The 15,760-nt window shown below is 32.2% G+C and overlaps 1 long non-coding RNA gene across 1 annotated transcript; it reads left to right on the forward strand.

The window, feature by feature from the left end:
- Positions 1-938: 938 nt before the first annotated feature.
- LOC126879406 (uncharacterized) lies at positions 939-1,671 on the forward strand. The gene is made up of 2 exons (XR_007696054.1): positions 939-1,137; positions 1,485-1,671. It is a non-coding gene; the product is annotated as an uncharacterized LOC126879406 (long non-coding RNA).
- The last annotated feature ends 14,089 nt before the right edge of the window (positions 1,672-15,760 follow it).

The following is a 15,760-nucleotide window of genomic DNA, read 5'->3' on the forward strand; positions in this document are numbered from 1 at the left end:
GTCCTTTTGTTCTAAACCATAAATTCTATATCTATATCCAATAGATTAGTTTGGTATAAGGCTTAGGTAGACCTAAGTTATTTATTTTATATAGTGTTAATGAGAATTGGTCCATAAATCTTCCTGATCGTTCTTCTCTGGATATGCTTTTATGAATCTGGTGTCCATTGTTAGTCCGATTTTGGATAGCGTCCGATTGCTCACTTATTTTGTGTTAATTATTTCCTTGCTATATTAGTATTATTTGGAATTAGTGAGAATTGTTCCAAAAATCTTCCTGGTTGTTCTTCACTGGATATGCTGTTATAAATCTGTGTCCATTGTGAGTTCAATTTTGGATTAAGTGTTCAATTCTTCATTTTCTTCAGTCAATCATTACTATGATTTTATTTTAGTATAGCTACTAGTTCCTTATTGTGCGAATTGGATCACATTTTGCCTGGTTGTTCGTCCTTGGATATGCCATCATAAATTTGATGTCCATGGATATTTCAATTTTGGACCTAGTGCCCAATTCGACACTTATTTGTCACTATAAATTTATTACTATAATCGAGTCAATGTTTTGGTTTCTTCACTAATGGTTTATACAGACATTTAATATGACTTTGAGTCATCTTATGGAATCTGAAGAAGTCCATACTTTTTTCTTGATAAAATTGTCTTAATCTTGTTAATCAATGTGTAATGAAGAAATATACCACTATGGTTAGTGATATTTTAAGTTTAGAAAAAAAAAATTTTGTACCTAAATTTTTTTTTCATCAAGTTGGAGGGGAATGTAACGGAACGTTACTTAATGAAAATATTTTATTTAAAAATCAATAATTTAATATTTATAAAATGCTACTTTTCCATCTTGCAACACCGCCAACACTGGACATTAGTTCCACGAGTAGCCGCTGTCGCAAGTATCAAGAAGAACTGTCAATTTTTTAAAAAGTTTCACTGTTAGCTGAACCTCCAAATAAATAAGTTCCAAGTGGTCGGTGGCTTTTTGAACAAAAAAAGGAATCACCTTTTAGTTATTTTTTTTTATACGGAAGCTATCGTAATTAAGTTGAAGGAGGAGAAAGTTTTGTTTTGTTGAAGAAGAAAAGTATTAATTTGGTAAAAATTTGGGATGATTGCTATCGGGTAAGTTGTATTATTACTTCATTCATATAGGAAGCCATATTGATGACCGGAAAATTTATAATTTCCATAAATTCTTTTCATTTCTTCTTGTCTTTATTATATATTTCGACTAACTACCTATAGATACAATTTTTAATATCATTCTTAGCTCTAAATCCACATGTTTCTATATAAAATTCCATAAAGTTATTCAAGGTCAAGTGGAACCTATGTTTTTGGTACAGAAAAAAAAACAACACTTCTTTTAATGGATCCTGACCAGTTTTTATTGGAAGTTTAACTTCCAACTTATTTCCTAATTCCATAAGATTGATTACCCAAATTAACAATGGGTTTGTATCTTTTAGCCACTTGGAACCACTTAAATGTTCATCCCACTAACATCAGGGATGAAATGAAATAAAAAACTTTAGCAGCAGTCACGGGGTAGCCTAGGAGCTGGAATCGTCTTTTGAGTTGGTTTTTGGACTATCATTATTTTGTTTGGAACTTTGGAAAAGACTTTACGTTAGTTGGTGTTGGACAGTGATTAAGTATTTTTTTTTATTATTATTCTCAAGAACATTAATTTTTTCTAAATAATTGGAACATTAAATATCTATTAAAAATATCAAATTAAATAAGTTTACATTATACTCCACTAAGTTATTCATAATTTTTCAAACAAAAAACAAAAGAAATAATTTAAATATTTTCAATTTTTAATAATAAATAATACCTCCTCTTCAAGGCTTCAAATTTGCATTATTCTAATAAATTAATTTCTTTTGTTTCTTTTCTCACGTGTAAAGGTAATTGAGCTCAACTATCCGGAGAAAATTTGGTAATTTTTTTTTATATATTATAATTAATGAACCTTGGCTTTCGTCCCCCTCAGGGTAATTGACCATTTAACTTGTTTTTTTATTATTGTAACCGCACATGAAGTTAGAGTTTTACCTCGAGTAGTGTGTCGATTCATTTTTATACCATAAATTGGATTTGACATTTCAAACCAATTTTCAGGGGTGGACTTTGTTCCTCTTTTGTTTGAACTACTCTGTAGACTGTAAATTGTACATACTTTATTAGTAAAATATTTTTTTTTATTAATTTTAGGGTATACCTTGTTGGTACATATACGAATTTATTGTACATATAAGTAAAAGCTAAATACACTATTGATTGGGTTGTATAATATTTCTTTTATTACCTAGTTGTTGTCATATGTTTCTAGGTTTACTAATTTTATTGTCATAGCAACTAACTAGCAAGAGTGCAGCAGTATAGGATACCTGGTAGAGCCATAGTCTACGCTCTACTGGCGCCCACGATTTATTGTTATTTTTCTATATTTTCTAGTCTTTGTTCATCTTGATATTCCCTTTATATCCATCATCTATATTCTGTAGATTTACTGTCTTTGACGGCGCGAAAATTGGCCGAACTATCCTTGAGTATCAAGGGCTCATTCTCTTCTATACCCTGCTAGCTTAACTACAGTCAGTTTCATCCATCTACTTCTGTTTCTGTCAATAGTTTACCATCTGACTTTTCATTTCACATTCCCATACAAGTACTACTTGTACGCTAAGGTAGTATTTGTTACACTTGCTTCCCCACGTAGAAGCCCCTTCATTCCAATACATTTGCTTCCCCTTCTTTGCCTACTTCTGTTGGAGTTTAGATATTTCTCCCAACGGTTACTCAAACAGAAGTACCCCACATTTTTGTCACAAACGGTATATACATACATAAATTAATAAATAAAAATAGTTTCTGTTATTGTGGGATCGGTAATCACCGGAGGGACCGCAGACGTTCGGATACAATTAGCGTCTGTTTGCAAATACAATGACGTCGACTTTGCAAAGCAACAAGACACTTACTCAACACACACACTACACATGACACTAGGTACCTAACTGCAAAAATTCACCGTACCTACCATGCCAATGGCCGTTAGTTGTCGAGGCATTAGCTATATAAAAAAAATAATAATATTTGTTAATCGAAATTTTGAAAAATATTTGTTTATGAGTGCTTATACACAATAATGATTACTTTATTTACTACAAGGGGGTAGGCACAAAATCTTGGTCGAACGCTATTTAAATGCATTAAGTTTTTCTGATTCCTGAGAAAACTAATAAATATTTTTGAAAAATTTAATTTTTCATTTATTTATTAATGTTTTGAAATGGATATTTGGAAATTAAAAATTACACTAAATTTTCTCTTTCTTTTACCCATGTAACTTATTAAACTAAACATTATAAAAGTTCTCAGGACCTTTGGGCCCTCGGTAATAACGTAATCTTTCATTCCGCGTTTAAATTTTTCAAAAATACTTCTTCTACGGCCGTGCTAAAACAGTCACTTTTCCGCACGCATTTTCTTTCCAAAAGTTGCACTTTCCTGCACTAGTGTGGGAAAGTAAATTTTCTCGGACTAGTGCGGGAAAGTACTTGTATATGACAAATACCTTGTAATATGACTTTATAATATATTATAATACATGAAATAAACTAATATTTAGATATTATTGACTAATTTATTTCAAAGGACCCCGCAACACTCCTTATGGAAAAATAGTCCCGGTCTTTAACTAAACTTTGGTCAATGATATTCCTCAGTGGGTAGATTAAAAAAGTCCAGGCACCTAGGTCTGAAAAACTATTATTCTCGAGCTACAACCTTCTGAAGTTCTTTAATTCAGTAATAATAACTAAATTACGTTTACACTAACTCACTTTACTAAACTTACAAGTTTTAATTATTTATAGCTTACTCAATTTTTGCCGTCGAAAAAATTTTTACAAACCAGGTTCTTGGGAATATAAGCTCTAATTTCATTTTTAAACATTTTTTGTATCTCTGATGCTAATCTTTCTATTCTGAAGGAAATGCCTTTTTCTCCAAACTACACTAAGCTGGTCAAACTTCTAAAATCTATTAATAATACATAAATTAAAAAGCAAAAATAAGTTCAATAAATAATTTTAATTAGGGTGGTGATTAGGGGGATACTTCCGATCATTTTTTCCCTGAAAAAATAGGGGCTGACATTCTTTTCATTATGAGTCACTTAATGTTTGAGCTAGAGATTTTTTTTTTATTTATGGAGATAGATATTTTTATACTTTAAATTATTTTAAACGAGCTATCCTCGAAAAATACGTAGTTTTCCCGTCTTTTGACTTTGAATCTACAATATTTACCATTTTACGAAGAAGAGCTAACATAAAGTATAACTCGGTTACAATTGGTCTTAAAGAAAATTAAAAAAAAAAGCTTTTGTTTATTTTTTCAAAATGTACATTTTTGTTAACCCGGGAGTAGTCGCGCTCACTTCTGTAACGTCGATAGTCGCGTGTGAGATTCTATCTCAAAATACGAATTTAAAACAAATTTTTATTTTGTACTATTTTTATCTACTTTTAATATTAAAAATATATATTTCTAACAATTTAAAAAAAAAAACCTGTGTTAACGGCCACCTGCCAACATCGGCCACCTGTCCTAACGGTCAGTTTAAAAATTTCCCAAACCAATTATATGTAGACTACAAAAACTGGTAATACCGTCCACCTTTCTATATCGGCCAATAGTTCTTTCATTTTTAGTGGCCGTTACTGACAAATTTTACTGTACTGTAAAACCTGTGGTAACGGCCACCTGCCAACATCGGCCACCTGCCAACATCGGTCACCTGTCCTAACGGCCAGTTTAAAAATTTCCAAACCAATTCTATGTAGACTACAAAAATTTGCAATAGCGGCCACCTTTCTATATCGGCCAATAGTTCTTTCAGTTTTAGTGGCCGTTACTGACAGGTTTTACCGTATTACGAAAAAGGATGAAATGTGAGATTCTATCTAACGGCGCGACTACTCGCGGGTTAAAGCTAATTGGCTCTCCCCAAAGCCATAAATTCCACAAAAAGAAGAAGAAGAAGAAAAAAATTCCTACGCATTACTAAACCCTTCCTCGAGGCACTTACGAAATTTTTTTTAAATTGCAAAATTTTTCATCAAGTTATCGCGAAAAAGGATTAAAATTGAGATTCTATCTCACCGCGCGACTACTCGCGGGTTAAGAATACTTGTTTTGATGAAACGAAAACTTTTGGAATTATTAGCAGAACACTTATTAAAAACATTGACTTTTTCGAAATAAAACTAACACTTTTGATAGCGAATAAATCGAAAACTACACCCCATGGTAAAAGCGCCTTCCAGCATCATATAGATTTGGATCCTTGGACTATCCACTACTTATTCTCAAATTTTCAAACAAATGTTATATCCATTCTGTAAAAACTGCGAGGTTTTGTCCTATTTTAAGCTTCACTACTTGGACTATATATAGATGTAAAACCTGGATCATGAAGGTCAACATGATGAACAAATTTAAAGCCTTCGAGCTGTGGTCATATCGTAGAATGCTCAGAATATTTTGGGATCAATGCATTTCAAACAGAGAAGTCTTAAACAGAGTAGGTCTAGGCGAAGGTGCCTTAATGAAGATGATAAAAAAGAGAAAACTTGAACACTTTGGGCATATAATGAGAGTTAGCAGAGATACAGCATACTGCAGTTAATACTCAGCGGAAAGATCGACGGAAAAACAGGAATTGGTAGGAAAAATACTCATGGCTCCGAAACCTTCGTCAATGGACTGGTTTATCAGCAGATGAATTATTACATGCCGATACAAGATCGATAACGGTATTGGCAAATTGTCATGGAAGCTACCAACGCCTAAAATTTGGGCACGGTACTTAAAGAAGAAGAAGCAGCTTTCTACATGCAGTTCTCTGTCAATATCTAGCATCAATCAATATTACCACGTGTCGTCCCGAGTTCTAATCCATGCATTGTATTTTTTCTACCGAAGAGTGTAAATAGTGGGCAGCAAACTGCGATATATTTTATGTTCTGTTGATGTTATATTCTATTTCGTAGGTAAAATAAAAGTTAAAGTTAGAAATGTTTATCTGGCACTCTAAAAATTAAACAAACACGTACTAGAAGGAAAGTCCAAAAATATAAATGAACTCAATTAGGTCTGTTTCCATAACTTAATTTTATGCTACAAAAGTTGGGAGCAGAACTGTATATATCACAATTATATTAACACTGCCTGTTATGTATCTGTGTTTTCGCTAATATGTTTTAAATAACAGAAATATTGACAATGCTTCATTTTTTAGCCGCTACATTGTTTATTTTATAATAATGGGTCAAATTTCAATAATAAATGCTTTTAACATTCATTGAATTTGTATTCAATACACATGCTAAATTAATGTTTTGATTGCACGCCTCAACGTGTTTTTAAATTCTGAACAAAAAGCTGCTTGAGGGCGTAGCTAATAAAGATATTTTATATTTTTATATGTTGATTGTAGTTTTTTTTTAACTAAACAATTCCACGATAGCTAGACGATATCAAAGCAAAAATGGGGAGAAACTGGCACCAAATAGCATAAAACAGAGAAGAATGGAGAACTCATGGGGAGGCCTTTGTCCAGAAGTGCATTCAAACAAGACGAAAAAGGAGAAATATTTGCAATAAGTTACGTATGACTAGAGAAATTAGCACGAGATTTGAGACAGGCAAGGACGTCTTAGATAATCTGGTTTGTTTGTTTACTAATAGCAGGTATTGAACGAAACAAGTAATAAAATCAAAACAAAAAAATAAACTAATTACAACACCTGCTAATGTCTTCGGATAGCTAATATGGAAGAAAGTGAAATTTCTCAACAGGCGCAATACAATGTACACATATTTAAAATTAATCTGATTGGTAAATATTTCAAAAACGAAACAAAGGAGATATACAGGTAACAACAAAAATACAAGGTAAAAATACAAGGTACTTACAATCAGGACATCCTCGACGAAGTCGACACTATTTCGCGCCTATACACTCGAGTGGTCGGGATGCATCTCTTTCTTATGCCATAGGGGTAGAATCTTTTGGATTTCAAGTGGTAAGCGTCCCATTCTCTTTATCGCGACACATGTGGATCTCGAGAGCAAGGAACAACACCGGCGTCGACAAGGGAAAAAAGGGACATAATTTCGAACTATTTAAACAACCAAATCAATTTTCTGGAATTTCCAACATTCTCCCCCCTTAAAAGGCCCTAAGGCATATAACAATAACTAATACTACATATCACTACTTGAGCAACAAGCAATGACAAGACAAACAAATCCAATATATAATCTTTAAAAAAAATATTAAAAACTTAAGCTTAAATCAAAACTAAAATTAAAATGGTGGTTTTGTTGCAGTCCTACTAACGAATCCGAACAACAAAAAAAAAACTAAGTCTATAGTAACGAAAATAACGAAAAATAATGTGAATCTAAAGCAACGAAAAGTTGACATCTAATCTTCTATCGGCAAGGGACAGAGTCGAAGAAGAGGCCGTTTCAAAGTTCCGGTAGTCGTACGCACGGTGACTACTCGAGCTACCCCGTCTTTGCCATGATGCAATTCAACAAGACGCGCGAGAGGCCATTTACACGGAGCCAAATTATCCTCCTTTAAAACCACTAAACTACCGATTTTAGGTACAAAGCCAGAATCTAACCATTTGGACTTTGGTTGTAAGGTATGTAAATACTCCTTACGCCATCGAGTCCAAAAATCCCTATGGATGCGTTGTGGCGTTGTAATAACTGCCATCTGGACAAACGATGATTGAGTGATACCTCCGAAAAATCAGGTACCGGCAATGATGTTAAAGGTTCGAGAGTCAGGAAATACCCTGGTACTCTGGGCTAATTAGCAAAAAACAAGGAAAAGTTATTTACTAACAATTTTATTGCTGGAATCGAATGTTATGATTGTATGTATTAATAATATAGGTATGCAAAGTCCGCAGATAGTGTGCTACTTTTTTTGTAAACAAAACGGCGCCCGAAAATCGTGTTTTTTTCAATTTTTTCTCTATAACTCCAAAGGTTTTAACTTTACACCAAAAACACTTAAATAAAAATTCACCGTAATTAAATTATGCATAGAGACGTGTTTTTCCCGATTTACTTCGACGAAAATATTCCCCGGAAAATGCGGGATTTTCCAACAAAACCTTTAATTTTCAACTAAAATTTTAGATATGTTATTGTTTGTCAATAATTAAATAACTTGGTATTATAAAAGCTCTTTATTATATATTATAATTCCAGAAGCCGATGGAAATTGAATGAACAGAGTAGCAACAATTGAATTGTTAATTAAAAATTTACGGTCGCTGTAAAACCTCAATAATTAAGATACATAAGAATAACTATAATTTTTGTATAAAAAGACACTGTACCTATCTAATGCACTTTACAGAATTGAAATTATATTATTTAAGCAGCCTCAGGAATATTTTAAAATTATAAACAATTTTTTGGCTTATAAACAAACATTAAATTAAATTAAATCGTGTAAACGGTATTGCTAAAAAAGCGGTAGGACGTTTTTTTTTAAGAAAAAACGTTTAATTGTGATAAGTGGTTCCTGAGATACAACCTGTCAAATTTGACCGGCATTTACGCCAAAGATATAAACAATCGGATCATAATTTTCGAACTATCACCTTTTTATTTTTGTCTCCTTTCTCCACATCAATTTTCATATCTTTAAAATACTCATAACATATATTATTATAATAAAAACTATCGATATTACGAGTGATAATTTCCAAAAATAGCAAAATTCCAATCAAAAATTAGGTTGAAGAAAATGTAATCTCCAAGTTCACAATCGGTATACGTTAAAAAAATTAATTTTCTCGGCTTCCCATGAAGCAATTTTCTTCATTATTTTTTTGTTCCCAAGTAACTCGAGTAGAGCCATCGAACTAACGCATTATTAAATGTCAAACTTACTTTTGTTTTGCTATAATAAATTAATTTATTTATAAGAAAACAAAACTACAAGACTGTTTTCCAGTTGTAAAGTTTTTTAAATCAACTTACTACAAGTGTAACTTTTAACGTTAAAAACCCAAATATTCTTGTTTGAAAGCTGTATAATTATTTAAACAATCTTTATTTAAACAAATTTAAAAAATTTGTTATAATAAATAAAATAATTTTTTATAAAACAAAAGCAACTTTGACATTTAATAATGCGTTAGATAGATGGCTCTACTCGAGTTACCTGGGAACAAAAAAAGAATGAAGAAAATTGCTCCATGGGCTCCATGTCCGAGAAACTGCATTTTTCTACGGCCGTGCTTAAACAGCCACTTTTGCACTTTCCCGCACTGCGTGCGTGAAAGTAAATTTTTCCGCACGTCGTGCGGGAAAGTAGCTGAAAATAACTATTTTTTAACGTATACCGATTTTGAACTGTAAGATTACATTTTCTCCAACCTAATGTTTGATTGGAATTTTGCTATTTTTGGCAATTTTTACTCGTAATATCGATAGTTTTAATTATAACAATATATTATGTTATGAGCACTTTAAAGATATGAAAATTGGTGTGGAGAAAGAGGACCAAAATAAAAAGGTGATGGTTCGAAAATTATGATCCTATTGTTTATATATTTGCCGTAAATGCCAGTTAAATTTGACCAGTTGTATCTCAGGAAATACGCATCACAATTAAAAGTTTTTCTTTAATAAAAATATCATGCCGCTTTTTTTCCAATACCGTTTCTATGATTTAATCTAATTTAATATTTCCCCAGGTATCCTATTTGCTTATAAGCCAAAAAATTGTTTATAATTTTAAAATATTCCTGAGGCCGCCAAAATAGTCCAATTTCAATTCTGTAAGGTACATTAGACAGGTACAGTGCCTTTTTATACAAAAATAATAGTTATTCTTATGTACCATAATTACTGTGGTTTTTACAGCGACCGTAAATTTTTAATTAACAGTTCAATTGTTGCTAAATTGTTCATTCAATTTCCATTGGCTTTTGGAATTATAATTTATAAAAAAAGGCTTTTAGACTACCAAGTAATTTAATTATTAATAAACAACTACTTATCTAAAATTTTAGTTGAAAATTAAAGATTTTGTTGAAAAATCCCGCATTTTCCGGGGAAAATTTTCGTCGAAGTAATTCGAGACAAACACGCCTCTATGCAGAATTTAATTACGGTGAATTTTTATTTGAGTGTTTTTGGTGTAAAGTTAAAATCTTAGGAGTTATATAGCAAAAATTGTGAAAAAACGCGATTTTCGGGCGCCATTTTGTTTATAAATAAAGTAGCACACTATCTGCGAACTTTGCATACCTATATTATTAATATATAAAATCATAAGATTCGATTTCAGCAATAAAATTGCTGGTAAATAACTTTTCCTAAAAATGGCCCATTCTTCGATAATCTTCCCAGATTATGGGGTCAAGTTATGCGTTGAGATCCTCAACATCATTGGTTAATGGGGTGAGAGGATGCGAATTTAAAACGGACTCAATCAACGTCAAAACAGTGTAAAACTCGTCATATGTCAAAAGTTGAGCCCCGACTATCCGAGCAATACGTTCTTTTACAGAACGAATGCCGCGCTCATAAATAACACCGAAATGTGGAGCCGCAGGAGGCGCAAAAGAAAATTTAATATTTTATTTATCGAGAGCACCCTCCATAAACTACGCAATTGTCGATAAGTGCCATGAAAGTTGATACCGTTATCACAAAATACTTGCGATACTCGACCTCTCCGAGCAATAAAACGCTGTAAAGGGACTAAAAAGACTTCTGCAGATAAATCACTAGCCAATTCAAGATGTAAAGCCTTTGTGGCGCAACTAACAAAGAGGCACAAATATGTCTTTTGACTTCTAACTCCTCTGTAACGAGACATAGTTATCGAAAAGGGTCCACCATAATCTACCCCACAAATCGAAAAGGGTTTAATGGCCCCGAGACGAAATTTAGGCAAATCACCCATAGGGGGTTGTAAGGCCCTAGGAGATTGCTTCCAACATCTAATGCGTTTAGACAAGACTTTATTAACGGACTGCTTAGAAGACAATATCCAAAACCTTTGACTAACCAAAAATTGAGTACTTTTAAACCCCGCATGTGAGTAATTTTCATGATAATAACGAACTAGGAGAGTCGTAAGACGAGATTTCTTTGGCAACAAAAAGGGGTGTTTTGCCTCATACGACAAGGAACACTGAGATAGACGACCACCTACTCTCAAACACTGAGTATTATCATTTAAAAATACTCCTAATTTGCGAAATAGTTTTGTAAGCGAGAAAAAAAGCATTTTTTTCAAAATTAAATTTTTAAAAAATTTTATTTCCAAATTTTTTCAAAAATAAGCACTTTGAATCGATGAAACCTACAGATCATATAAACACAACATAAATAAAGTAATTTGTGAAGCGGTAACGATTAATTTCATTTAAGTTGCTAATTGGGGGCTGATCTTCCTCATTTTTTTTGCCAAAACAAAGGGGACCAACTTTATTTTGAGCGTAACTTGCTTACATTTGATGCTAGAACTTTTTTTATAGAAACAGAAATAAAGTTTTTTTTTGAACACTTCAAAAAAAAGTTGTAATGTGTTATCCCCAAGAATGCTTCATTATTTAGATATTTCACATTGAAATATTCTATTTGGAATTTTTCGAGTATGAGCCTATTTTTCATTAGCTATAAATCTGCTTTTGCTATGTATAGAGACAACTATTTTTATGGGAATAAGCCACAATTTTACCAAAAAATTGATTTTTTTAACGTTTCGAAGCCCAAATCGGGTTTCGTTGTCAAAATACAAAATACTGTATAAATAATATTTTATTATGTACAAAATAGTATTTTGTATTTTGAAAACGAAACCAGATTTGGGCTTCGAAACATTATTAAAATATTTTTTTTTTTGGTAAAATTGTGGCTTATTCCCATAAAAATAGTTGATTATAAAAATGTCACAAGAAAATAGCTTCAGAACAACATTAGGTATAGAGACCTAATATATACACCGTTTTTTTCACTTTTTGATAGTCTATAATTTTTCTAAGAATAGTTTTTTCGACAAAATGCTTACGTTTTGAGTTATTTGCGAAAAACCGTCTAAAAACGTGGTTATGTCGTTGAAAACTTAACATATTCACTTGGAAATAACTCGAAAAGTATTAATTTGGTGAAAAAACTCTATAGAACAGAAGTTGCTTAAAATTAGTCAGTTTATCCATTTCGGGACTTATCTTGGACATATAGTTTTTCACCCCCGAGATGGGGTGAAACTCATCCCCAGGGCAAAAGCACACATTGTTATCATATCCCTTTTTTTCTTTGACATATTAGCTATGCGTATGCCAAATTTCATGTCAATCCAAGCGGTTCTTTAAATCTTACGCAAAAACCGTGAAAGAATGTACTAATTATCACTTTAAACGCTCCCTACTTTTATTAAAAATTCCACTGTCGCTAGAAACTATCTAATTTTCAAATATTAGTTTCATTAAAAAGCGGCATAAAATGATCGACATAACCATCTCACTCAAGAATATCCCTCGGAAAACAGATAATTGGCAAAAAGTGACATCTTTAATATTTAAGTAATTAATGGCTTGGCTTCTTAAACGCCTTTGAGAAAGTCGTAAGTAACAAAATTCCATTTCCATTGTCTTATCTCAAAAGGAAAACTAAGTAGTTAATTAGCGGGATGGGGAAACAGAAATCTTGGAAGATCTAGAGAGCCTTTTAATATTTCCCTTCTTCCCTAATCTGGATTATTGTTTATATTCAGGGCATTCACAAAGCATTAGTTTAATAGCGCCATTTTCCATTATTGTATAATTATCCTTTTGAGAATAGTCGTATTAATGTGGCTTTAAGTAATTTCGTTAACACTGTCGTGGTATAATTATTAACATCTGGAATGATTTCTGATTTCTACCAGGTTTACATTCGGCGGTTGAAAACGTGCCGTGTTTATTTGATTTCAATTAAAATCTCATTTTCATTCACAGTTACACCGCAGAAATAAAAAAGTGAGGTAATAAAAAAAAGAAAAGAATATGTGATTCATTATTTTAATTAATATTAGCCATAATATTTTTTAAAATTTTGTCTTGTTTTACGCTTTAAGGTTGATTCAGTCCAACAGTCACGCCACAGTCAGAGACGGTACAGTCAAGATTGCTTCTGTGGTTTTCCATTGAGGTAATTCCCCGCACGAGCACGGTAGGGCTGTTTCACATTATAAGAATTTTGAACGTACGAGGGTTTTATCGTGCGGTAGTTTTGACGCACCTGTCCTTTTCACATAATAAGAATTGAGTCGCACGAAGATATTTTGCTGTGTTGTTTGCTCCATTATTTTTATTTACACTTTGTGGCTGAGGTAGGTACATGATACGATGTCTGATATGTATCATTACGATGTATTATCACAAATGGGTATTTTTTGTCCATACTTTTGTCCTAATGTACTGTAATGCGTATTTAATTCATTTGCAAATTTCTATTTTGTCAGTTATTATTTCTTATGTTTTAAATTAAAAGTCTTAATTTGTTTTTATTCTACTAAGAATTCTACTAAGCGATTCTACTAAGTTATTTGTGGGATCTTGGATTAGCTTATCTAATTAGCTGATACAATCTATGTAATAAACTATTCTAAGTGCGAAATAAGCCACCATTTAACTTAAAATAATGATTTTATTAAGGTTTCGACATCCGATTTGGGCGTCGAAATGTTAATAAAATCATTTTTTTAGTTAAATTGTGGCTTATTTCCCATTTAGAATAGTTTATTACAAAAATGCCACAAGGAAATAGCTTCAGAACAAACTTACAATCTATGTTTTTCGTGTACAGAATTTAAAAGACCCTCCGTCATCCACTCGTTTTTAAATCTTGTTCCCCTCGTTTTAAATATTGTTTTTAGATAATTTCACACAAGACGTGATGGCTCCAGTCTTCACCGAGTCGTTTACCCTAAAAAACTAAGTATAATTTTGTAGAATAAAAGGTATAGTTGGTATATTATATGGAGCGAAATCAAATTATAGCGTTGTGGTTACTTTATCGTCGAAGAAAGAGAAATAAGAGGAACCCAATTCATAGGGTCCATCCTATGAATGCAAAAAGATACGATTGATATATTTTTATATTCACACATATTGATGGAACACCCTCTATACTCAACGTTAATTGCAACTATGTAAAATAACGTTTATTATAATATACTTAGCAGTTTTAATCTTTAACTACCCGCGCATCAATTTATAACATAACTACACGGGTGGCGTACTTTATACGCCACAAGGAAATACACTTAAAAACAACGAATTTGTTTATTATTTTTTGAAAAAATACGCTTAGTTGTTTGTTATAAACCTTATTCGACATCAGTGAATACTTGGAGTTCCTTCTCAGTAAACCAATTGAGATTTATAACTAGAATCATGGAATAATTGGATTCCATGATAAATAAAATTACTAATAAAAAATTTTTCGAAATGTGATTTTATACAGGAGAAAAAGTATTGTTTATAAAGAAAAATATATTTTATGCCATAATGACTAAAAAAACAATTGAAATATGTACTTATATTACTACTTATATTAATATAATCGTGGAGTATATTGTCCACCACCGAAAACAACACATAATAAACTGTAAATTACGATAATTCCAGAACGCCAATTATAATGAAACTAAAACCAAATTGTAAAGCACATTCCAGTGATAGGTTAGGCAGGCCGCACATCAAAGAAACATGAAACGTAAATCACGTTTAATGGAAATAAAACATTGCTAAACAAATAGACGTCGGGCCATTTATGAAACTTTCCGAAAATAAAAATATGTTATGAGCATGAATCACACTCGTTTCATTGGTGGACGGACTTCAAGATTTGTTTAGCCGTGTTTAATTTTCATGAAACGTGTTTTACGTTTCATCTTTCATCTTTCATGTTTTTCGTTTTATGTTTCGTTGGTGTGCGGCTTGTCTTAGAGAGATAAACAAGGTCAAAAATTAAATTTTTAAATATATTTGCAGTAGAATTCTTATATTTGGCGTACAAAATACGCCAGCGCGTGTAGTTAAAGGTTAATTGCTGTTGTTACCAGTAACATATAATTAATTTTGCTGTACTTACCAAATGTGTTTTTTCTTTATCACCTAATTCATCAAATTCAATGTTAAGTGCACGGCATACACCATTCCAAGCATTTTTCGTCAAGTTTCTATCTTTATATATTTCTATTGTTTTGTCCCAAAGAACAGGTCTAGCTTCAATTAATGTTATTAATATTTCACTATCAGTCTGAGACATCATAATATAAATATGCACCTACTTCAAACAGCCCCAAAGTGTAAATGAAAATAATGTATCAAACAACCAAGAAAACTACCTTCGTGCGACTGAACAACAGTGGTTTTCTTCTTGCAGTACCGTCTCCTATCGGAGGTTGCCTACCATTACAGCAATTTTAACTTTGTTGGCTGCAGCTCTGATCAATTGTATTGAATTGCACCTGTACCACTCCCTTAAATTTCGCAACCAGGGAATCCTTCTACGTCCCACATTTCTTTTTCCCGAGATTTTTCCTTGGATTATGAGTCTTAGCAGGGAGAAATTTTTGCCTCTCATTATGTGGCCTAAATTTTCCAATTTCTCATTTGTATTGTTTTTATGA

Source organism: Diabrotica virgifera, chromosome 1 (assembly GCF_917563875.1).
Source record: "Diabrotica virgifera virgifera chromosome 1, PGI_DIABVI_V3a".
Taxonomy (NCBI): domain Eukaryota; kingdom Metazoa; phylum Arthropoda; class Insecta; order Coleoptera; family Chrysomelidae; genus Diabrotica; species Diabrotica virgifera.